This window comes from Cryptomeria japonica, chromosome 10 (genome assembly GCF_030272615.1).
Source record: "Cryptomeria japonica chromosome 10, Sugi_1.0, whole genome shotgun sequence".
NCBI lineage: Eukaryota > Viridiplantae > Streptophyta > Pinopsida > Cupressales > Cupressaceae > Cryptomeria > Cryptomeria japonica.
Genome location: NC_081414.1, coordinates 537,536,069 through 537,562,705, shown reverse-complemented (window position 1 = coordinate 537,562,705; position 26,637 = coordinate 537,536,069).

Below are 26,637 nucleotides of genomic sequence, written 5' to 3'. Positions count from 1 at the left end.
GGAATGATCAAATGATGACTCATAAAATGAAAATACCAAGGCACTATGACTCGCATACCGAACAAACGGGAAAGAGGACCGACTAACAACACTCACATGAGTGTAACAATGGTCAAGTTAGGGTCCAACAACTATCTCCTCCACTCCCATCGGACAAATAAGGCACGCTCAGACCCGTGAAACTAGGTGGAGTCGATACCCCGTACCTACTCGATACTTGTACTTGCAATGTCCTGCATCAATGAACCACACGTGCATATAGACATATATATAAACAAACACGACACACACACTAATGAAGGAGAATCGTGACGTTCCCTGTCTCACCGGAGTGAGTGAAGAAAAATCATCCCCTCGCATCACATACACTTGCAAACACAAAACATATAAATAACACATCGCACATATAAAATAAATGCGTCAGTCCATGTTAGTAATCCATAAAAATTTATATTTAATCATAAGTACTAAAACACTGCATGAATGCATACACTACACATCAAGTTAAAGCATGAAATAACATCGCATAAAGTCTGAATAAAGTATAACAGTAATGTATCCACTGAACAACCAACTGAAGTCAAACATAAGTCCAAAAAGACTCTAATTGAGAAGGGGTACTATAGTTTACTCTTTTAAATGGGATGCCCTAAAATGTGATTCAAGAGCTCCCAATGGAAAGACATGGTAATCACCCATTATAATATGATGAAATAGCTTAAGATCTGCTAAGCATACCCTAGTGATTAATTATATGGTTTCAAAGACTTCCTAAGAGAATAGATGGAATGGCAAGAATGCTCATCCTCATTAAATTTGTTTGGATAGCTCGTCATGTTATTAAATGATTGACTTTGAAACTCTTTGTGCCTATGAAATTTGTGGGTACAAGTCTAAAATATTGATAAATAAGATTTTGTGAGACTTTTTAATTGAAATCCAGTTCATTTTAGAATTTTTTTTTTCACAATGCATATGTCTTAAGTTTTATTGACATCGAAACTCTTTGTGCCTATGAAATTTGTGGGCATAAGTCTAAAATCTTGATAAATAGGATTTCGTGGGACTTTTTAATTTAAATCCACTTCAGTTTAGAATTTTTGTTTTCATAATACATATGTCTTAAGGTTTCTCAGATGATGTTATAACTAGAGTTAATGGTATGGTAGTCTTATATATATAGTTTGGTTTTGAGCTCTTGCAATTTATACTGTCCATGTAATCACATGTAAATGTTACTTCCCGAGGTCTATGTATGGAAAGATATCAATCGACTTGCTATCTAAAGCTGTCAAAAACTTATATAGGCTTAGTATTTCATGTTTTATCAATATATAAAAATTATAGCAAGCAATGATGTCAGAGATAGTATGGTTAAATGATAACACCATCCATGATCTTCACTAAATGTTTGACATAGAAGGTGAGCTTGGTACTAAAAGTCTAAAGGGGTAGGGAGGATAGCTATTCTCCACACAAAATGGAATAATGTTGTATGATAATTCATCTGCATAACACAGTAGATTTTCACAAGCCTGATTGTTATAATCTGCCTCTATAATATTATTAAAACACAAAAAACCAATGAAAAGCCATCGTATTATACAAATTTGGATTATTGTACAATATACCATTTTGTGTGAAGAATAACTGCATCCCTAAAGATAGCATAGCCTTACTTGACATGAAATGATTGAGGAGATGGTCACTGCACGATATACTTCAACACCTTGAATTATTATTGTCTTTTAAGGGGAAAAATAAGACGAGAGGTGGCTAGGGAATAGTATAATAGAGGAATAGTATAAAGGGGTAGAGACGTCGTTGAAGAATGAAATCCTCAATGCCATTGTTGACTCTCAGTGTGAGCGTTACAAATAACAAGAAATCTAAGATGTGACTTTGAGGTTTGAATATATATATATATGTAACACTGCCCAAACTGTGAAGAAGCCAAGGTATTAAGGGATTCTATAATTTCGAAATCAGACCCAAAAGAATGGATAATGGCAATCATTAAATCATGATTTAACACAACTTCGATGGATATTGAAACAAATTTATTTATCTTCATGCTCATTAGTTCTATGATGGTTATTCCTCCACCAAGTTTGATGGGGGTGAGGAATTTTTCCCATGGCTAGTCTATGTCACCTGTTTCTCTTTTCTCTCTTTCCTTCTCTGCAACTATTTTTTTCCTTTCATTTACTCTAGCCAATATAGAGAATAACGCTATACAATCTCTCTATCCCCCCTCATTTTGAGGGCAAAGAAGGGTGGAGAATGGAGAATGGAGAATGGAGAGTGGAGAATGCTCTTACTCTTTTTTATGGTGTTGTCTTTACGTCTAGTTCGTAGTACAAGAGTAGGTTGACTATGTCAAATATTTAACTAGTTGTGAAGTAGTTTCAAGCTCAATAAAGTAATATGAAGAGTTCTTTTCATTTGTTGAACAATGCAATAATCTTTTGTTTACATAGAGTTTGAGTTTGAGGTGGAAGGGGAGCTTTATTTATTTTCTAAATAATTATGTTAAATGATCTTTTAGTTTTATATGTAGAGTTAATTTTATTTAACTTTCAATTGATTAAAAGTAACTTAATACATGATTTATAATATATTTAATTTTAAAATATTCAAGATTTAAAGGAAGGTATGGTACATTTTACCCATGTAATCTAAATATGGTTTATTATGGAGGAGATAACTCTACATACAAGTGGACTATATATTGTTTTACATGCCATTTTGAATTGATAGTCTATGGTGTTTGCCGAATTAAGAATTAATTAGGTTTCTATAAATTTCATATTTGATTTGTAAGTTGAAAAACTTTACCTTGTGTTATATAAAATTATACTATATCTCTCTTAATGAGAAATTAATTAGATTTAGCTATACTAATGATGCATCTTGATCAGAAGAAAATTTGAAAATATTATTATATATTTTCTTAGTTTTTCTATATGTTAGTAAATGGCATTTTTGAAGGCCTTCATGGCATTTTTAGCCCTTGAAAGCGACTACATATGCTTTCGAAATCTCGCCTACAACTCTTGGAGACCTTTCCAGCGAGTTAAACGGCTCGTAATTTCGAGTCCTGTGCAAAAAGTTATGCCTAGTTAAAGTTAGGACAAATTTTATATAGTTTTTTGAAAAATTACAAAGTTTTAGATTTTATTATGTAAATAAACCTGATATGACTGTTGGTTTTTCGATTCTCAAGGAGTTGTTGGTGACCCTTGGAATCCCTTGGACTACTATATGTTGGATTTTTGAATTGAATACAATACTTTTTGGCTTGCTTCAATTCTGTATTATCTTGTTCATCCACAACACCGCAGGTTCTCATTTAGGTGTTGTCGTCTGAATCCATAATTCGGATCACATCTTTATATAATATTTTATATACACTATGAGAAAATATTAAATAATTTAACTGCAAACCTTTAATTTACAAAGCATTCTAATGGTTTGACTATCTTACATTGATAAATAGCTCTCTCTCTCTCTCTCTCCCTCTCTCTTTATATGTATGTATGTATGTATGTATATGTATATTTGTATGTGTATGTGTATACACACATATACACACATATACACCTACATACATATACATACAATCTAACATTGAACTACTATAATATATATAGAGTAATTAATTGATAGATTTGGTTCATGTGGCTAAATGAAATTAACCATCTAAACCAAATTACTAGAGTCTAGATTTTTAAATACTTGAATAAGAAATAAAGAGTGAAGTTCCATTGTAACCTGGACCAATCAATTGAGTTGGAACTTGGACTCACAAACTCATTTTGTCATAAAATAATCTTAAAATGTTGGTATCTAAATATGTACCTTATTTATAAATTATCTAATTACTTTAGCCAAAGTCTTCAAATTAATACGGATCTTCAATACTTTATTTATTTATTCGTTCATTCCCTTTTAATGGGTTAACTAGGATGGTCCGCAAGGTTACCCAAGAACATCAATATTTAGTTATAGAAAATTGAAGGACACAATTCACTCTCATGTAGAAAACTTTCCATTCTATATGCTACATCAACACACACGTAAATGCATACCTCATATATCATATCTTCCAATGTTTATAAATCAATAAACTATCTTATATCGTTCATAATAATGACTATTTTTATGTTTTTTATTTAATCTATAGATATTTATTTCATATACATCTGCCACATATCATCATACCATTATTTGTACTTGATCTCTACAAGTTTTATGATCCATCTTATGTGCTAAAGATGGTGGAAAGGAAGACAAGGGTGCAATCTAGAATAACCTGGGGGAGAATACTTATGGAGAAAAGAGAGAGAACAAACTGGGAACATACAAATAATCTCTCAAGTCAACATCATCTTTACCAATATAATGAATCAACATGTCTCAATAGAGTTTCTTAGGTTTTTGAGAAATTTATCAAATAGATATTTTCAAAACTATTCAATTGTTACACACATAATTTAGGCAAATACAATGAATGCCATTGGATGACAAAATATGCTAAATAACACTATTGATGGTGTACACACAATGTGACATTGTAACGATAACCTCCAATTTGAATTGGTTGATCTCCTTATTGTCTCTGAAGTCTGAAATCTTTGACCAACTATTAACAATTAGAAATCATATGCTTAGTTTACAATTAGAATGCATATTACATAAACATTAGTCCTTGACAATGAAAGCAGCTTGACTAATTTACAACTACATGGATTGAAGGAGCAGAATGGTTTTAAATGTTGTGTAGACCCACTGCCCACTAGGTTGGTGCTTCAGTATACTATGTAATGCAAATGTAATGCCATATCAATACTATGTAGCAAAATACGTGTCAATCTACTTCCATCTTGGCTGTGAGAAAATGAAATAGAAGTGGGCTTATTCACAATTCAGAGTAATGTTAGTTTGAAAAAACAATAAGATGTCCATGCTGCTCTAGAAAGGGCAATAATGAGATTTGGTATTCCTTCCTATCTTTTTCATGACAAATATGAGAAACTGTGTATGATCAAGGTCCTGAGAAATGTAAGGAGGTCCTTAATAACTACTAGATGAAGAAGCCATGGGCTTCATTCACCAAAATGCCAAAGAATTTATATGTAAGTGATTTCATTATAGAGATCAATGATTTAGTGACTTTGTTGAGTAGAGTGGTGGGCTAGCCCTCTGCTTCCTCATTTTAGGAGCGGATGCTCAGTTTCATTAAAAAGATTATAAATTGAGATATTGATCCAAGTTAATGAGTGATGACATCTATGGACAATTCATCGCCTCAGGGAAAACAAGATATTCTACATGACCACCTACGTAGTCTACATGTTGGCAAGAAATTTTTGTTACCATGGATTAAAACTACAGTGGAAGTATTGGAAATATTGTTGGCCAAGTATAAGTATATGATTGCTACCCATAATTTCAGCTACAGATGTCCCTATCTCATTTCAAAAGAGTCAATGATGCATTTACAATGTATATCATTAGAATTCTACAAGCTAACCTAAGCATAATAATGTTAAGAGATTTGGATATTGATTTCTTAAGTTCACATATTTGAGAAAAAGAGGGTTTTCCCAGAGCACCTTGCAGATTACGTAAGTACCCTACTAATAAGATGGTGTGCCTTGAGGTAATAAGACAGTTTTGTCACTCTAATGAGCTTGCCAAATATTTGCATAGACTTTTTGTGCTCTATCCCCTTCTTGTTGGTAAGAGATTGTTTTATTGTCCCTCCTTAGAATCTACAAAGGAATTAGATGTTGAATTGTAGATGTATCACCTAGTCTTTAATCTAGCATAAATTAGAATATAATGTGGGTAAGCAATATCATCATGAAGGGAAAATAGAGGACTTTTGGTTTAATTGCCTTGATGAACATGAAGTCAAGAATAGATCATTCTCTAGCCTCCTTTTGGACTCTATCAAATAGTTCAAGATAGTTGTGGTACCAAGTAAATCGATAGATGATGGAGAATTAGTCTAGGAAGAAGAATACAAGGTATTGTTTGATCAACTAGTTCCTTCTCCCAAGTTAGTTAAGGAAGACGTTAGCAATATTGATGAGATCATGAAGGGTGTCATCAAGTGTAGTAAGAAATGGGTGGATATATGTAAGTGCCTAATTTGATCACATTAGATGTCTCATTGACATATAAACTTTCTAAAGCCTTAGAAGAAGGCTAGACATATAGCCTTCTATGAATCAAGATATTTTGAATAAGGACCCTCTAAAGAAATGATAATGAGAATATGGAAGAGGAAGCAATAACATGTCCTAAGCATAAAGTAAAAGGAATAGACAAGAAAAAGGAGAGTCAATGACAACCCAACTCACCAACAAAGCTATACAAGAGGAAAGAAGATCAAGGTGAATGATCTAAACAACATGTTCCTAAGAGGACATGAAGAAAAAAGAAAGCATCTAGTCAAGATTCACTTGCTACCTCCCCCTCATGTCATGAAACTACTCCTCCTCCTACAACCTCTCCCACTTCATTCCAAAATCTTCTTATATCTATCCTCTATGGTGCATAAGAGTCTGCCCCTCCTACAATTGCAACATCATCTAGTCCTAAGATTGCCGCCTCTTCATCTCCTCCACCGCTCTCTTATCCATTAATATCTCAAGCACTCTCTCAAAAGACAATTTTAGCTATTAGTTATGTTGTCATCTCAACCACATCCACCATCTCTTCTATGATATATTCCATATCTCTTTGTTTCCCCACTCCCACAACCTTGCCATCTTCCTTCATTTCCCAACTCACCTAGTCCTTCCCTAATGAAATTATAGAAAATGTGCTTTCTAAGGTAAATGGGCCATTGGTGTCTTAGGAAAATATTTAGGAAAATATTTGGAGACTCCACCTTGGGATGGCATTGATCAAGTGTAGAAAAAACTAGATGGCCAATACTTTTCTCACATGAGTACCTACACACATCCTCCTATGCATGATGAAATTATTGTTAAAATAAAAGATCAAAGTGTGAATGTCACTAACACTACCGGATCGTGATAGGGGGTGAAACAACATATACTAAAAACTTGATCAGATTTAACTCCTTTCTTTATCATTCATTTCGTCAACCTTATGCATGAAAATAAATAACTGAAACCACTAAACCAAACACACATGGACACCAAATTTTTTACGTCAAAAACCCAAATTGGGAAAAACCATGGTGAGAAGCAAACTCACAATATATATAAAGTTGAATACAGAGTTTAAGCCAAAAGCCAGGGAGCTCATTGATCTGAAAGATGACTTGAAATCTAAGGCACACAACCATAGGGCAAGATACAATAATTAGTTGCACACATTGAAGATCACTTCTTTAGGAAAAGATACATTTTTTATGATACAATAATGCCAACAAAATTGAACTATAGAAAAAGCATCTACCAAAATGCTAATAAGAGTTCACAATTCAGTACTCATTTGAAATAGTCTTCATCTTTGTTTTGTACTATACATTTGAATCTTTGATCTTTATCGCAATGACTTCGTACACCATATACACATCTATGCAATCAATACAATAATTATGTCCTTTAAATATCAATCGTAACCTCAATAAAATCCACTAGGTTGACCTAACAAGATGTAACATGTTCATACAAAACCATCAACCCAAAATAGTCTCCTAGGCAAATGCAAAATGCAAATGAAACATGTGAAGGATCACATTGTTGAAAACTACCAGATGTTGAAAGGGGGGGTGAATCAATATATACTAAAACTTGATTAGATCAAACAACTTAAACCATAACATCCATCCAAACCAATGTGCATGAAAGTAAATAATAGAAACAACAAATGCACCCACACAAGAACACCAAGATTTTTACATGGAAAAACCAAACAGGGAAAAACTATGGTGAGAATCAAACTCACAATATAGATTAACTGTTTACAATATTTTAGGCCACAGATAAAGGAGCTAACTGCTCCAAAATTTTAGGCTAAGGTGCACTACCTTAGGGAAAGATATAGTAGGACTTGCTCAATTGAACATCACTACTTGAGGGCAAGATACAAAATAACTCTCCTGACACAATATGAAAAACAGATTGAACTGCATAGCAAATAGTATCTATCAACATGTGGGTAATAGTTCACAGATCAATACTTATTTGACTACTCTGCAATATTTCTAGACCACTGCTTTTCTTCACATTTGCACCATACTTCTTACTATCACACATATTCTTCCATCATCCATATCCACAACTCAAACACAACTAATATGTCCATTATATATCAATTGGATCAACAATAATATTTATTAGGTCAAATTTGGAAGAGCAAAAGAGGTCGGTTGTTATGAATTAAGAAATTACATGTTACTCAAAATATATAGCTGAGGTCTTCGTCTAAAGAAACATTAGTCATATGAAAATATATTTGATGTAGAAAGTCAATTTGAATTTGATGACGGGCCCAATAATTGAATTGCAATAATGAGAGCTAAGTACTTATAGTATATAGGTAGAATCGTGTTTCACATGTTAGTCAATACTTCAAAAGAGCCTACTATCTACAACAACATCCTCAAAGTAAGAAAAATTCTTGTAAAGGAAATGACATGGAGGATTGGGATGGGACTGCAATAAAGTTTTTGGAATAGAGTTCACTAAATTCCTCTCTTCTTTTGATGGAATATAATTTTTGTACTTCATGGGGATTTTAACATTGCTTGGAGGTCTATTTACCTAATTAGGACCTCTTCCTTGCTTGAAATTGTTTCTTTTTTAAATGATCTCTCCTTGGTATTGAAAGTGTGCAATCCTTCATCAAGAATCCCTTTTCTTATCAATAGGGAAAGTGTGTGTCCTTGGTCTCCTTTTCCCCCCTTGGTTGAAGATGTTATTTTTGTTAAATATATCATCTTGGAGGTAGATGTCTTTGGACAAATATCTCTTTCTCCTTCTTTATAAAATCATGTATCCCTCAAAAGGATCCATTTATACTTGTTGCCAGGTATCTTTTACATCTATATCTTTCTTTCTTAAAAGAGTTGCCCTCTTTCTATCTTGGAATGTATGTGCATTGTTTCTTAAAGAATGTCTCCCTAGTGATGAAGGTGTTTATCCTTGATGTGTTCCATTTCTACCTTAAGATATCAACATAGGGATATGTTGACATAGTAAGGGGGGCCAGGGGGAACCTATGTTGATATGTTAAGGGGGGGCATATGTGTGGCCTTCTTATTGTTTGTGCTCAACTTGTCACTGCAACACCCATTTTGTATTTTGGATTTCCTTACAAACAATGAGTTTTTTTTTTTTTGTAATACTTGTTTTGGTGTCACTACAACCCATTTTGCATTTGTGTTTATGAATTTCCTTACAAACAATGAGTTTTGTTTGGTGATCATTGCCTTGGTGTTGCTACAACACCCATTTTGCAGTTGCATTTTCATATTTCTTTACAAACAAAGTGTTTTGCTTGGTAATCCTTGTCTTGGTGTCACTAAAACTCCCATTGTGCAATTGGATTTTTTGGATTTCCTTTCATTTAATGATTTTTGTTTAGTAATCCTTATGTTGGTGTCACTGTAGCACCTGTTTTGTAGTTGATTTCCTTAAAAATAGAGAGTTTTGTTTGGTAATCTTTCTTAGGATAAGTCAACTAGCATAACACAACTTGCTAGATCTATTTGACCCTCCTAACTTTTTCACATGGATCACATGACATAACACACTTTGTCATCCAGTAGATTTTGTGTTTCTCTCTCTCTCTCTCTCTCTCTCTCTCTCTCTCTCTCTCTCTCTCTCTCTCTCTCTCTCTCTCTCTCTCTCTCTCTCTCTCTCTCTCTCTCTCTCTCTCATAACATACCTTGCTAGTTGTTGGATCATGGTGCCTTGTCTCACCAATTTTATCTATGCTCTTGCTTTTTTTATAGGACCGCTTATGCTCTCACAAATGATATTAGTAGTTGAGACATTTTGATTATCGAGGTCTCTTCAACTAGTTGACTTCGAGCCTTTTTGTTTTTTTAACTAACCTCTTTTGTGTGTCTTTTTTTCTTTGTTTTCCTTTTTGTCCCTTTCTTTGTTTTATGTGTCCTTATTTGTATGTGATTGTGTGAGCTAAGCTTCTAAGTTTAAGGGTTTTTTCTCTCAAACTTAGTGACCTCTCTCTCTCTCTCATAAATTCACACTCTCCTCTACGATGAGTATGAGCATAAATTCACACTCTCACTAAATTGGGGGCTAAATATATTATCATAAATTTAACCCCTTACAATTTCACACTCCTTTTTTGTGCCCTTTCCTTGGTGTGTGTCCTCTCTCTTTTAAGCCTATTTCTATCTTTGCACTACAAAAATGATGTAATATGACAATATGGTGATCTAAATTCTCATCCTAAATCTGAGTACACCTATGCTACCTTTTCTTTACCCCTTTTTGGGTGTACTAGGGTGTTGGGAACCCTTATCCTCGTGGACTAAGGTGCTAGGTTCCATAGTCTGCCCAATTTGGGCCCATTTTTAAATATGTTAGTGTACTAGTTCCCGCTAGTTTATTCTCTATCCCAATACTTTAATATGACTGATGGAGGTTGACTTGACTAATAAAATACATTAGGAACCCTATATAAGAGAAGCTTTCCTAATTCATTTCCATACCTACATCATAATAAGCATCCTAAAACATTGAATTATTGATATCACTTCCTAGAGCAAGTATTATAAGCAAATTTCAAATCTGAGCATTATGGTCCAACAAGTTGCAGTGATCCTCATGCAAGTGGTGTTTTTATGATTGAATCTTTTAGCCTAGTCATGACATGTTATTGCATCAATATTTGAGAGTCTTATTCAAAGGAAATTGCACCATCATGATGATGGAAATCATTATCATCAACATCAAGATTGAGGTATTGTTGGTAAACAGATTTGTCATTGCGATCGTTTACCTAAAACTGACCCTGTTTGCCTGATAAGCAGTGACAAATGTTCCAACAGTTGGAGAGATCGTTCTGTGAAACACAATCTTCCTCTGTGTTTGAGAGGGGTACCTCCCTCGTATGATAGGGGTTTTTAGGATTTTTGTGTACTTTTAACTTAAAGTACATAAAGGAGAAAACATAAAACTAAAAAGAAATAAAGATAGAAACCCCAACAACAGACATATGACCATCAACTGAGATTTCTCAATATTAGAAACAAATTACAAGGGGAGTCTATAGGGTTATATGCCTTGTCATGAGATGACGATAAAGAAGAATGCTGAATCTCAACATACGGAGAGATAAGATACTTCAACACATTCAAACTGAGATACCAAAGATTGCTTGTGTGTCATCACATCAATTGTACAAATTACACATGCATATAAAGACTACCAAATTAACATTCGAGAAATCGTCAATGATAACACATGAATACATTTAGAACACACGAACTAAGACGTATTCTTTATTATCCTTTTGGAAATATACAAGTCCAAAATCCTTTCTATACATAGTGCAAATCAAAATCTCATTACAAGTTTCTCCTAGAATTCCAGCAGAGTTTTCCCCTCTGTCCAAAGTCTCCCCCTGTTACAATGCAAAAGCCTTCTACTTATAGGCTTGTAGGATAACTACCTTATAACCAACTTGAAGCCTGGGTTAATAACTAACTCTTTTCTGCGTAAGTTTTAATGAGTTAGTAACTTACCCTTTTATGTGTAGAAGAAGTGAACTTTCTAGCCTTTGGTTGCAATAAGTGACATAAGTCACTTTTTACAAAAATAATTTCAAACGCATTACATTGAAGAAACAATTCGTTTGTCAATTTTGTCGAGGTGGCCTCCATCTTCATTTGCTTCATTTGAAGTTGTCATCATCTCACCATTTAAAATCACAACATGCTCATATGTTAGTGCATTGATCATTGGCATAAAGTAGTCATTTGTCCTCCAAAGACATACATTCCGACTGCATTAGCTAGATATCCTTCACGGTCACCTGAAATTGTCAAGAAATTTTCTGCAATCTTCTTGAGGGTCTCTTATCTAGAAAGCAAATCATAGCCATGATCGCTATAATACCTCCCATAAATTGACACACAAATAGAATGGGTTATTCCTTGTTTTGTTTCGATAAATTATCGATCTGGGAACTTCTGATTCTAATCACTGCATTACATGAAGGAAATTGTAGAGAGCTCCTTTGTGAACAAGAGTCAGTTGATCATCATCATCATCATCCTCGAGACAGTCAGAGAAGAGCTCATTCTCATTTTTGATATCACATTTCTCGTATCGCCTATCACTGACACTGAAATCTCCAATGTGAAAGGAATGGAATATGATATATACTACGCCTTGAAGTTTATACCCACTCCAACAAAAATGATTATTTGCACTATTTTATAGAGTATTGTATGTATCCTGCAATCGTTACGTACATGAGATGACATCTCTTTGAAACATTCAATCAAATGGTTCGCTTTCCTTATCCAATCCTTTCCATGTTACATATACTTCAAGGCATTCATTCACTTCTTATGTCTAAGCTGACATTGGCGAGGAAGAAGATTTTAAAACATGTCATCTTCAAGTAATCCTCCAACATGAAGACGCTCTTGCATGAGAAATTAACTCCTACAGTCTTTAGTCGATAGTGCAGTGAGGATGAATTTATGTGCAGGCATTGACTGCCTTTCCATCATGGGAAACCACCAACAGATTGTTTAGCAATGGTCATGCTCTTCCCCAATTTAAAAGCTCTTCAAAAACAAGTAAAAAATAAAAATAAAAATGCTCCCAGACTCCATCCATGCTGCATTCACTATGGTTATTATCACCATCTTATTGGGCATGAAGGCCTTGCCCAGAGCTAATGTCAACTTGTCTGAATTATGATTCTACATATTTCCTTGAATTTGGGCATTCACGACATTGGAGATGACATCTCTTTGAAGCACTATGTAAAACACTTCGTGTGTGTTGTCCATGCTTCCACCATTGTGCACCATCGCCACAAACATGGCATTCTTTGGAAACATTTTGCCAAACAGTTCATGTGTGTTGCTTGTGCTCTCCATTTGGCATTTCATGAGCTCATATTTCTTTGAGGAAATCTGTCTGCCTTTTCACACAATGCTTTGGATAAATGTCGGCTCAAAAGACAAAGATTATAAACACAATGGAGACTATCATAACAAATACAATGAGCGGGTGTAAAGTCAAATTCCATAGGCTTCGCTAACTTCCAGCCCGCTATACAAGATGGAAGCTTAGAAATGCAGTATTGACATTCATCAGGGCATAAAAGAGCGTTGTAGTTGCAGTCCACATTTCCCACGTTTTGGAGCAGCAAAAAAAAAAAAAAAACGATATCAAAGACCAGCTCTACTAGAAACAATGTTTAGTTCACATAGCTTGCCACATTATCATGCCTTGAGACCACGTAACTGTGAGGGATGATGCCAAATAGTGTATTTGCATTGCTGAATTTCCTATGCTTCCCTGGTACGTTCTTATCTGCCACGATATTTTGTCAAACAGTTCACATGCCACGTCAAGGCTCCCATGATTTGCATTTGATGTGTTCCATATCTCCTTGATGCAGTCTTCCAAACAGTTAAACACCTGTGAGTGGCATTAATCCAAACACTTTGAGAGCTTCCTCGCAAATTCCATTCCATGCATATCCTGTATTCATCGCATTCCATGAGACCACATTTCTTTGAGGAATTCTATCAAATGGTTCACATGCATTTTCTGTGCATCCATAACCTACAACATACATGATATTCTTGTCAAGCATCTCATGAATATTGTCTATTCTTCCTCATTCTGCAACATTCAAACATGTTACGTATATTGGCTATTAGAGTAGTCACGACTACAACATCTGACGCGATTCCCTCTCTTCTTCAATACTTTGATGAACGCTCATAACTTGCTCTTTGAATCCTTCTTTTATTTATTGTTTTTCTTTAATATCTTTCCTTTCTTTGATAAAATCAATAAGAGGTTAAGAATGCTAAAAAATTGAGCATTTCTAACCTTCTTGACAAAGTGGGGCCCAAAAGGTTAAGAAATGGGGTTAGAAATGCTCAAATTTTGAGCATTCTTAACCTTTTGGGGATAGGTTAGAAATATGGGTTAGAAATGCTCAAAAAGTGAGCATTTCTAACCTTGAGCTTCATGAACTATCCTTTAGACCTTAGAAACTATTGATCATAGCGAGGAAACAAGGAAGAGTGGAATCAATTATTTTGAACACACAAAAGATCAGACATATTAAAATAATTTAAAATATTAAATTATTATTTGAGAAATAATTTAAATATTTCAAATATATTGCTTTGGCTGGAGAAAAATGGCATAACTTTCAAACGGTAGAGAGTTAGGTCCTGAAATTTGAAACACGTATCAATGAAAGGGAAAAAAGGTCACACGATTATTTACACCTCATGATGAAGCCTAAGATGAGATATTTAATCATTTTGGGGGCAACAAACACCAAAAATGGAAAGTTTAAAATATGACAAAGTATGAACTGGGTTCAGATGAAAGTTGGCCACATGACATAAAATGATGTTTAGATCCTGACTATCAAGCAATTTCCCTCAAATTGTGATAATTCTCAAGTTTTTTCCATTTTTTTGGATTTTGACTAGTAATGACCTTGGACAACGCGCTCATTACCTACGCGTAAACACTCATTAGTCCTCTTTCTGACCTTGGGAACAATTTGAAATTCAAATAATAGGTATGCCAAATATGAGGGCAACAGGTATAAAATTGTGGATCCAACATTTTACTTCAGAGCTATTTCCTTTATCTATTTTCATTAAAGGGTTAATTCCAACTCGAGGTTTGACTGAGGAAAACCCCCATCAACCTAACACCATTTTTTTCTCTCTTGTCTGTGTAGGTCATAGATTCAAAATAAAAGTACTACAAATTTAGAAAATACAAACCAAAGTTTACTTTAGTGACGAATATTCACCAATGGCAAATATTTCACGTCGGCGACCTGGAAAATGGCAAATATATTGTACCAATCAGGGGTGGCCATGTTGCCCGGACTTTATAAATATTTGTCAAATACACAGCCTAATCGCTCATTGTTTTATGTAATTAATTGTATCTCTATCAAGATTTCGCCAATAGAATCTATGTTTTCCACATGGTAAATTCAATATTTTCACCTACACTTTCCGAGGTTGTCTTAATAAACGACCATAATTCGCCAATAGCCATATAAAGATTTATTGGCCAGGAGAACCCAATTCGCTTGGCATTTTGCAAAAGCGTGTCTCAATTCACCCCATTTTTTGCCAACTCTATCATAATTGCCAATTAATTGGATGGCCCATAATCGACCTGAAAAATTACATAAGACGTGTTATAGTTAAGCATGATTCACCAAATATTTGTATACCATATAAAATTTCTGTCGAATTCGCCAAATAAGGATTGGTATAAATACAGTCACAGATCAGATTTATCTCTACACAAATTGGTCGATTGCGAGCCCTCAATTCGGATCACTAGCGAAGTTTCAAAATAGCAAAAATAAGGTCTCATCATGCCAAGGGTAAAAGATTTCAATTAAAATTACTAAGAAGACCACAATAAAACTAATACAACAAAACATCATTAACTCTGTTAATCCAAGGTTTTAAAAAAGAACCATTATAACTTATTTTACTCTTAATAATTTGCTCAATTGAACTAACATTGCATTACATTATGCAATTAATTAAAATAACATATTTCATTATTACCATTATGATTAACAAGAATCAATCAACATTGGATTAAATGAAAGAACCCAAAGAATACAGTATATATATACATATATATGTATGTACACACACACACACACACACACACATATATGCATACATACATACACACACACACGCGCGCGCACACACACACACACACACATGTATGTATATGTATGAATGTATGTACATACATACATACATACATACATATACATATACATATGCATACATACACATATATACATACATACACATATATATGTGTGTGTGTGTATATACAGATATAGGTATACATATACATACAGATATATGTATACTTATATACATATGTATATACATATGTATGTATATATATACATATCTATACATGTATATATATACACATATATACATATATATATATACATACATATATATATATATACATATATATATATACATACATATATATATATATACATATATATATATACATATGTATATATATGTACATATATATATACATATATATATATATATATATATGTATGTATATATATATATGTACATATATATACATATATACATATGTATATATATGTACATATATATATACATATGTATATATATGTATATATATATATATATGTATATATATGTACATATATATATATGTATATATATGTACATATATATATATACATATATATATATATACATATATATATATATATACATATATATATGTATATATATATGTACATATATATACATTTACATATGTATATACATATATGTATATATGTATACATATATCTATATATATATATGTATATATATATGTACATATATATACATATACATATGTATATACATATATGTATATATGTATACATATATCTATATCTATATGTGTATACAAATATATGTATATATATATATGTACATACATACATACATACATATATATATACATATATATGTATATATATATATATATGTATATATATATATATGTACATATGTATGTACATATGTACATATATATATTTACGCATGTGTGTGTGTGTGTGTGCGCGCATATATATGTATACATATCCACATATATATGTACACACACACATATATAGATGGATATATATATGTATGTATGTATGTATGTGTATATGTATACGTGCGTGTGTATGTATATGTATGTATATGTATATATACGTATGTATGTATGTATATATATATATAATGTATTCTACAACATTAAATTTATATTTTACAACGTTAAATATTTGCCTACTGTCGAAATAATTCCTTGGGCACAAGAAGGCATTAACAGAGAGGAAAGGGGAGACCATGGGAAAATCTGCCCACGGTAGTGGGAAGCACCCCCCCCCCCCCCCCACAATTATGGGTTAGCCCACGATAGTGGTTCGATCCCACAACAATAACAGTGCAAAACAAAAAGGGTCGATAAACAGTAAATCATATATATATATATATATATATACCCAAACATCTAGTCAATGCTCACAGAGATAAAAATTACAGTTACGGGGAACAATAAATTTTATCTTCTCAGGCCATGAATCCAGAAGTACTATTTGCCAATAATTTCAAAGTCAAACCCCATAAATTTTATTTTTCTTCTGATTTCTTAAAGCAAGATCAATAAAAAATTTACAATCAAGATCTCATATAGAAATTTTTCCCAGAAATCCAATTTTTACCTCGGAATTGATATTCGAAAATCTATAACCCCAATCTCTTTTAAACAAGATTAATCAAGAAATAACCAAAACAAGCCACATATAGAAAACATTTCTGATATCATTAAACCCCCAAATTTTAATAATCTAAAATCTGTAACCCCAAATAAACAATTAAATAGTAGGTTGATTTCCTTCAACTAGAAATGAATTTTACATGCAAGAAATTAAAGAAATCAAAAAATCCTCTCTCTATTCGCTAGATAGACAAAACCACAGAGGTAGAAGCAATATCCTTCAAGCAAATTCCCAGCTACGCAAAGCTCGACCAAATAGCTTCAATCCAGCAAATCAAATCAATCTTCCATTACCCATTTTTCCATATTCATTTTAATTTCTTTATTCAACTCAGATATTTTCCCAAAAACCCATTTCTTTTCCCAAGACCAAAAAAATTTCTCTTGCCCAGAGACCTTCCTTCACCGCAAGAGCCTTTGCTAATATCCCTCAAAAAGCAGAATATCATGATTTTCCAAATGTAACTCCCCAATGCATGCGATAAATTTTCCCACTACTCCAAAATAATTAAGTTCATTAATTTCTTTTGTAACTTCCCTCATGCAAAAATAATTTGAAAATAATTAAATAAAAATTACTTTTTTAAAAATTAATTTTCCTTTAGCATCATTAAAATACCAAATTAAATGTCCTTTTTTTCAATTTAATTAATCATTTACAACAAGGATAAAATAAATTTAATTAGTTTAATTTAATGTTGCACAATTCAATTTTATTAATTAAATAATTAATCAAAAATATTCAAGTACCATTTGTTTATAAAATTAATCTTTTTCGTAAAAATATTTAATTAAACATCAACCAAACTCTAAGATGAGGAACTGCAAACTAACATAGCACAAAGTCAAAAGGACATGACGGGCAATTACAAGGCTAACAACGACCACTAGGATACCTAATAGGAGACTCATTCCATAGGAACGATGGTTATGTCTAGGGTCTGACTAATAATCCAAATTTTCCACATTTCCATTGGGTTGTAGAGCATGCTCAGACCTAAAGGTTTAGGTGGAATCGATGCTCGGTACCTACAGCTGCATAAGGAAACTGTCGAACATGTACATATAAACCATATAATAACAAACCGTGAAAAGGGAATGGAAGCGACGTAGCTTGCCCATAGAGAGCAATGAGGTGCTTTTCCCTTTCACCCAAGCACAATAGAGATAAAACATAGTGTATGGTCAGAACAAATAATCATCGATAAACATAATGATTAAATCCTAACATCACTTATATAAACCATCTCAATTATCATCTACTATCAAAGCATGGATAACATCAATTAATCATATCATAGACAACAATATGAAAATCATTATTCCAACAATCCACATAGCATAGAGTATAAATGTCACATATAAGTCAAAACACATAGTTAAACATCACATCCGAACCAAAATCGACCAACGCCAAAAAGGGTCAAAACCACATAGAAAGCTCAAAACCACAAAGTCTAACAAGCCAAAAGAGAGAGGGCACTACAACATCACAATCATCTATTGATACATTATAGTTTAGTGTTGCTTCATTAAGAGCTTATAGTGATTTCTTATAGTAGCACATAGACACTCTTTTTTATTCAACTTCATGGGATGATTTCTTGATAGATATTTCAAACTTTCTTATGGAGCAAATGTGAGGGATTATTTTTCTTTGATGATATCCCCACCATAGCTATTGAACCAACATATTTATCTTTGGATCTTGTTAATTATTAGCTATCACTTGATCCTAGTTTTTCACCTTCTTCATTAATTAGGCACGTACTTGATTTTATTGTGGCATCATCTCTTATGGATTTAGTGACATTTCAACAAACTTAAGAGACTTCATACATTTTAAGCTTTCTTTCTACCTATTTCTCTTAGTCCTTCCATATATCTCTCTATTCTAGGGGGTGTAATTTATATCCGTGGAGGGGTTAGGGCTTTGTGTAGGTTTTATTTTTCTACTAATATAATTTATTTCCCTTGGTACTAACTTTAAATTCTTACACTTATTAAGTTTTCTTACGTTGATAAAGTGAGTTTGATTACTAAATAACTAGTGGATAAGTTGTTGAGGTGTCATTATCATAAAAGAGATTTACATTTACTATATTTAGACTACTTGGTGGTCACTCCCTATTGGTTGGATTTGCACCTTCACCCTCTTTCTAGTTCTATATAAACTCACTTCTTAGCTTGTATTTTTATATTGATTCATGTATTCATGTTCTCACAGTTCACATTGAGCTCCTAATGCAATATTATCATCTTGACATTTTCACATCTCTTAGAATCTTTGGTCTATAATTGTTTTGTTCATTTACAATTTTATAGATTATTTATCTCTTAGAATTTTTTTGGATATGCATATTTTTTATATTTTTAACACCTATAAGATGCTTATTAATAGCTCCCATAAGACCCTTGCAGAAATGTTCTTAATAGATTCTTTACAATTTTTTAAAAGCAAATGCAAGTGATGTCGACAATAGAAAACCAACTTTGGGTTATATTGCTCACTTTGGTCAAGAATCGGTTTATTGGAGTGATAAGAAGTAATCAATAATGTCACTATCACTTATAGAAATTGAATACATTGGTTTTTCAAAGGTGTCTCAACAAGAATTATGGCTTAGAATACTACTTGAAAAAACACAACCACAAGATTGTCTAACTACTTTATTTTGTAGCAATTAAAGTATTATCAAGTTAGCAAATAATTATGTATCCTACTAGATCCAAACATAATGATGTACATCATCACTTTATTCTTGACTTGATTGAAGAGAAAGTGGTGGACATAAAGTTCTATGGAGCAAAAGATCAAATCATCAACATGTTTACCAAAACATTACATACATTGAAATTTGTCAAACTTCAAAAAAAATATCACATCTCAAGGAAATACACATATAAACAATAATGTAATGAATTTTGTGGTAAATCATCTTATTTAAATAAACATTATAAAAGATATTAACAATAATATTATCTAATAAGTTGTGTTGTACATTTCATTTGGAACATTCCAACATGTGACACCTATCTTCTTTTCTAGAAGCTTCCTTCTAAAATGTTCCACTAGCCTTTCTTCTTTTTAAAAATCTTCTAGCCTTTTTATTTATGACTTTACAAGTATGAATCTTATATATGATATAGTCACTCCACTATTATACAAATAAATAGATACAGTTGAATTTTTCTTCTTTTGTAATCAAATAATCTATATGTTCTTTTATATTTATTGTTATCTGATATTTTCTTTTTTTATATACATTGACCATTTTCTCTAATAAAAAATATAACTTTAATTATTTTGTTTCTAACTGTCATTAAAAATGTTATTTAAATAAAAGTTAAATTATATATTTGTTGTCTCTTCTATTGTTAGACATACCACTAAATTATATATATATATATATATATATATATATATATATATATATATATATATATATATATATATAATTATCATCTATGAACATACCATTAAGGTACCTTTGCCACAGGACTTTCATAGATAGTTAAGACAAGAACCTTCCCATTTTATTAACCAAAAATAAACAGAAACTCTGAAATAGTGGCTAATTTGATTGTTTGTTACAAAAGGAAGTAAAGTAAGAGAGAAGCAAATTTGTTTTTGATTATAAAGCAGCCAAAACTGGGGGCTGACCTGAAAGAAACAGAAAAAAGCACTACCAGCACACACACCGTAGACAAGCGACAGTCAGCCAATCCCTACTCTAGTAATCAAAAACAAAAATTTTCTGCCGCTATTGGATAACCTGAGATCGAAACCAATCTTGTCCAACAAGTGCCATAACCAGCAGTAAACCATCATAATGTCAATACTATAAAAATTGTTAATAGTAGCAATATTACCATAGAACCAGGCGTTCCAGCGACAAAAACTATAGCAAAAAGGAAGAGAACCAACCACACAACCTAATTATCACCACCAATGTGCTTAGAGAGCATAAGCCCGGTCCAGTCATCTGTCAGGAACTAGAACAGTTCCTTAATGGTGTCGCTTTCAAGCACGTCCAAATCAGCCTTATCCTGGTGGAGCAAGCACAGAGAGGTAGCCGACAAGTGCATCACTTTGACAACAAATTTTCCAATTTTGTTGACATATGACTCCAAGTGCTCCAAATTTTTCTTAACACCATTTAAATCTTCAGAGATAGCACTGCAACCTAAACACTGCACCGCCTCTTCCTTCTCCCCTTCTTCAGCAACAATCTTCCTACCATCAGAATGTCTTCCATCCCCCTCAAAGGTGTGGGGCAAGGAAGTGTTAGAATGAGGGGAGGTGTTCTTGATATCCTCCTTGATGGTCTCTGAGTCGGGGACGTTAGTGCCCAAATTGGAGGAATCTGAGCCCTCCTTAGCCTCCAATTCCTCCTCCCCCTTCTCACTTTCCGCTTTCTCATAATCATCCTCTTCTTCGTTAGCATAATTATTTCTCACAACGATTTGCTTCATCCAGGGTTTATTTCTATGGGATCTACGCGGGGTGATACCCTCCTCCGCATCAGACTCAACAAGGAGGATTTTGGGCTCCTTTCTGGGTTTCTTGGAGGTGGGTTTTGCAGCAGAAGGGTTGCTTTTATTTTTTTCCCCAATTTTGAGGGGGCAGGGGGGTAATGGGTCCCCACCTTATTAGTTACTTGGGCTTTTCTACATTATGTTTAAACTTTACTGGCTAATCACGTGTTAAAACAATCTCTTAAATACAAGAATTTTAATGTCTTCAAATTAAAGATAGTTTATGGAAGAGTAGATTTCATAAGAAGTTTGATTTTGATTTTGTTTCTATTTTTCAATCTTAGTATATAACTTACTTAACTAAAATAGCATAACTTCTTAGATAAAAATATCTTATATTATTTTAATTAATTTAATGTTTTGAATAAACACAAAGAGAATGAGGTGTGCGTATGATAAAGTGTATAAATAAATGTCATTTTAAGAAATCAAATGTTAAAGGGTATTGTGTTTAGTTTGTGATATAATGATGATGAATATGTTTTATGTTATGTAGATTTTACTTATTTTAATGGTGAAAATTAGCATTTTTTAATTTGATATGGATCTTCGAGACTAACATTTTTAAATTTTCATGAGTCAAATGTGTGCGATGCAAGATCAATACGATGAAGTTAATATGCAATGTAAAAGTGATTTAAATCTCATGAAAGTGACATTGCATAGTGTAAACTCTCGTTGTGTCATAAGAATTCATAACTACAAGAATGTTTAAGGCCTTGGGATAAAGTTTTATTATGCATAAAATCATGGTACCTTGATTTCAATCCTCTCACAAATTTTTTTTTAATGATTATAATTGAAGCATGTCTACCAAAACTTCTATTGTGATTTTTTTTCAAATTAAGGTGCCTCAACCTTGGTAAGTCCTATCATTTGATTTTCAATATTTAATATTTTCCCACATTTTATTTAATTTATATACTATTTTTTCATATTTTAATTTATATAATATTCTCTCTACATGAAAATGGGTTGTCAAATTTAGAGATGTCATCACTTTCTATGTATCAACACTTTATATGATGTTGTAATGGAGAGAAAATTATATTTAACTACAAATTTGCATTCTTAGTTAAGTGATTAACTTTTCACTTTCAAATGAAATGTTTTTCTAGTCTAATACAAAAGTGGAGAGATTAGATATGTTTAAGTTTACATAATGCTTCTAAAAGAGAATTGAAAATGAAATGTTCTTCTTACAACTATTAAACATAGAGGAAAATACAAATATACAATGAAATAAATAATACAAAAAATATTTATAGATTTTGATAACAAAAACATAAAATAGACATTAAAAGGAACCTAAACCAAATGTTGAAGCTCATTGTCTAGGACACCAACATGTCAAAAGGACATTTGGGCATCATGTAATCGTTTGTACAATAGTTCATACTAGAGAGTCGTAAAATGTATAAGTTTTGATTAGGATGTGGTCCAACCTACAAACATAAAAAAAAATGTTGGAATTTTTTAGGGGTTTTCCTTAGCCAAACACCCATTTTAGTTTTTCAACCTCAACAAATAGACAAGGTAAATAAAAGCATAAAGACGTATGTTCTTACTCCTAAATGCATTAATGAATAAATAGCGGTGACATAAAATGATAATGATAATAGTGTCAACCCTAACCTATGGGGAAAACCACCATTACACATGAAACAATGATAATAAAAGACTTTGTTTAACAACAATTCATTGCCCAACAAATGAAGAGAAAGCGATACCAAAGAATAAGTAATCTTATTGAAACAATAGAACAATAATACCAACAATGAGAAATTCCTTGATGGACTTGAAATATTTGGAGGCTATATATTCCCTTTTGAGAGCTTCAAATAGTTAACAAGAGCAATATAATGCCAAGACTCATGTAGTTTTGAAGAATATTTTGTCAAAGTTTCCCCAAGGTAGCAAGGAGGAAGCAAAATAAAGCTATAAAAGGAAAGATTCATTTCAAAATAGGAAGGTAGATGGTTTTTTGGCTCAAATAGAAACATTCATTATTCTCACAATCATACATTACAATAGGTTTAATGGGTAAGCTACATGTGGAAAATATTTTTTTGAATTTTGACAATATTTGGGATGATAGTGCATCACAAAACATCTACGTGTTGTAATACCACCAAAGAAATATATTTCAAAACCTCATACGTGTTTTCATAACAAGACATTAAACTCTTCAAATATAAAAAATAGATGGATTTGAATATACTATAAAAACGAATGATATTTAAAACAAGTTTACAATGTAATGTAAAATTGTGAGATTACACAAATTTTTCCATTACATTTTACCCCACTTTAACAACTTGATTATACTAAGAGATGAGCAACACTAAACTACAAAATGAAATCCAAAAGCATATATGATGGTACCAAAAAAATATTACAAAGGACATAGAGACTATCCAAGTGGATGGATGATGCCCCCAAATCAAGAACCTTTGAAATTATAATATTAGATCCCATAGTTTTGTAAGATTGAATGTTGGGAAAAATATGTATAGATCCTATAAAATTTAGGTATATCAGTTCCAAAAATTTAAAAGAAGGCTAAAATAGTGAGAAGAATATTTTGAAAAAAAAAAACATTATATCAAAAAGAAAAATAAAGGTGAATATGTGCTCTCTTATACAAATTCTTTCAAGAAAGTTGCTTTAAAAATTCCAATTTTAGTGAAAGGCATGTGAAAATGAAGAGGACGAAGTTGAAATTTGTATGAAAGAAAAAAGATGAGAATTAAATCTCACTGGAGAGAGTTATGGAAGTGTTAGTGAAGTTTTTCACATAGAAATTTTAAAAATAAAATCTATCAATAGTAGGAATTTTTAAAATTTACTATAAGTTTGTATTATTCACTTTTTGAGATTTTGAGCACTTAAAGCACTTAGAGAGCACAAAATTCCACATATAGTACACTATTGTCCCCCAAGGATAGATGATATTTGAGAATGATTCGCGCAAATAATCATCCTTCATGAGGTGAGTAATATTTTTAATTTTAGTTGAATTTTTTAGGATTTTTCATGTTCGAAGGACCTATTGATATTTCATGTCCCCTTATAGCTCATCAATGATAACCAATATAACATTTATTACTTGGTCTAATTTACATTATACTATTACTCTATTCCTTGCATTAACCCTATTTATACATACCTTAGTCACCAATCCCAAGTTGTAAAATTCCAAAACATTGACTATGTTTCTTGTCAAACTTTCAAACTTTCAAACTTTCACTTGTCTTCATACATGTTTGCCTTCTCTATTGTTCCTAACTCCCCACTCATTATCTTTACAAAAGTGGCTAAGTAAAAATTTGTATCAGTGTCTATCCCATCAGACTTCACCTTCCGAATTACCAAATTTGGTCCTCCTCATGAAGCCCCCTTGATCCCTAACCCTCTACGTGGAAGTTCACAAGTTGATAGTGTTGAGTTTTTCAACCTTCAACAAGTTTAATTTTCTATTGTCTCCCTACCATTGTAACATCTCATTTGTCATGACCCTCTAGAGAATGTTATTTTATTGTGAATTTCAATTTTATATTTGTAAACAAGAATTATGGTCAGTTTTGATTATGTTGTTTTACCATTCGTACTAGGATGTATATTGTGAATTGATAAATTTATGCTTTGATATTCATAGTGAAATGTTTGGAAATGAGATCCTAACCTATGGATTAAAATTAAGATCTTGAATTTCCATAGGAAATCATCAAAAATATTAATTAGGTTCAATTTTAGTCCTAATAGGAGAGCTGAACGCTTTCGATTAATGTTCCCTTTTGTTGTATTGGATTTGACATTATGAAATGTGTATTTAAGACCTTGGTTAAATGATAGGAAAATGATGACTTTCAACAATATCAATAGATTACAAATCATAAAACCAACACCGTAACTCAAATTTGGAAAGAGGAAATAGAAAGGAAATAATAACTATAAATTGAGCCTAAAAATGTCAAACTATTATGTTGGGCACCCCATTCTGAGGGTGTGTGCAGATAGAATGAAGCATATTCATAGTCAGGATGTCATGTAGGTCTATCTCTCTAAAATTCAACAAGTGTCAGACACATGTGTGGGTACTCTATTCCAAGGGTTTTGGCCTATTTGAAATTTGGGAATTTTTATCGCTATCTACTTTGTTCACTTGTAACACCCTTTGTCTGGATCTGAACCTACATACACAAAAAAAAGTGAAGAAGGGTTGGGCTATATAGGGTTTTCCTAGTTCAAACCCCATGTTGGTGTTCCCAATTCCACAATATCAATGATTGATGAAAAATAAAGTTTTTCCTTAGAAGGACAAGGGATAAAACAATAATGAAATGCTTGAATTGACAAATATTACCTTAAATATGAAACCCTTAGCTTGAAGGCAAACCTGCATACACAATAAAAAGTGAAGAAGGGTTGGGCTATATAGGGTTTGCCTAATTCAAATCCCATGTTGGTGTTCCCAATTCCAGAATATCAATGATTGATGAAAATAAAGAGTTTTTCCTTAGAAGGACAAGGGCTAAAACAATAATGAAATGCTTGAATTGAC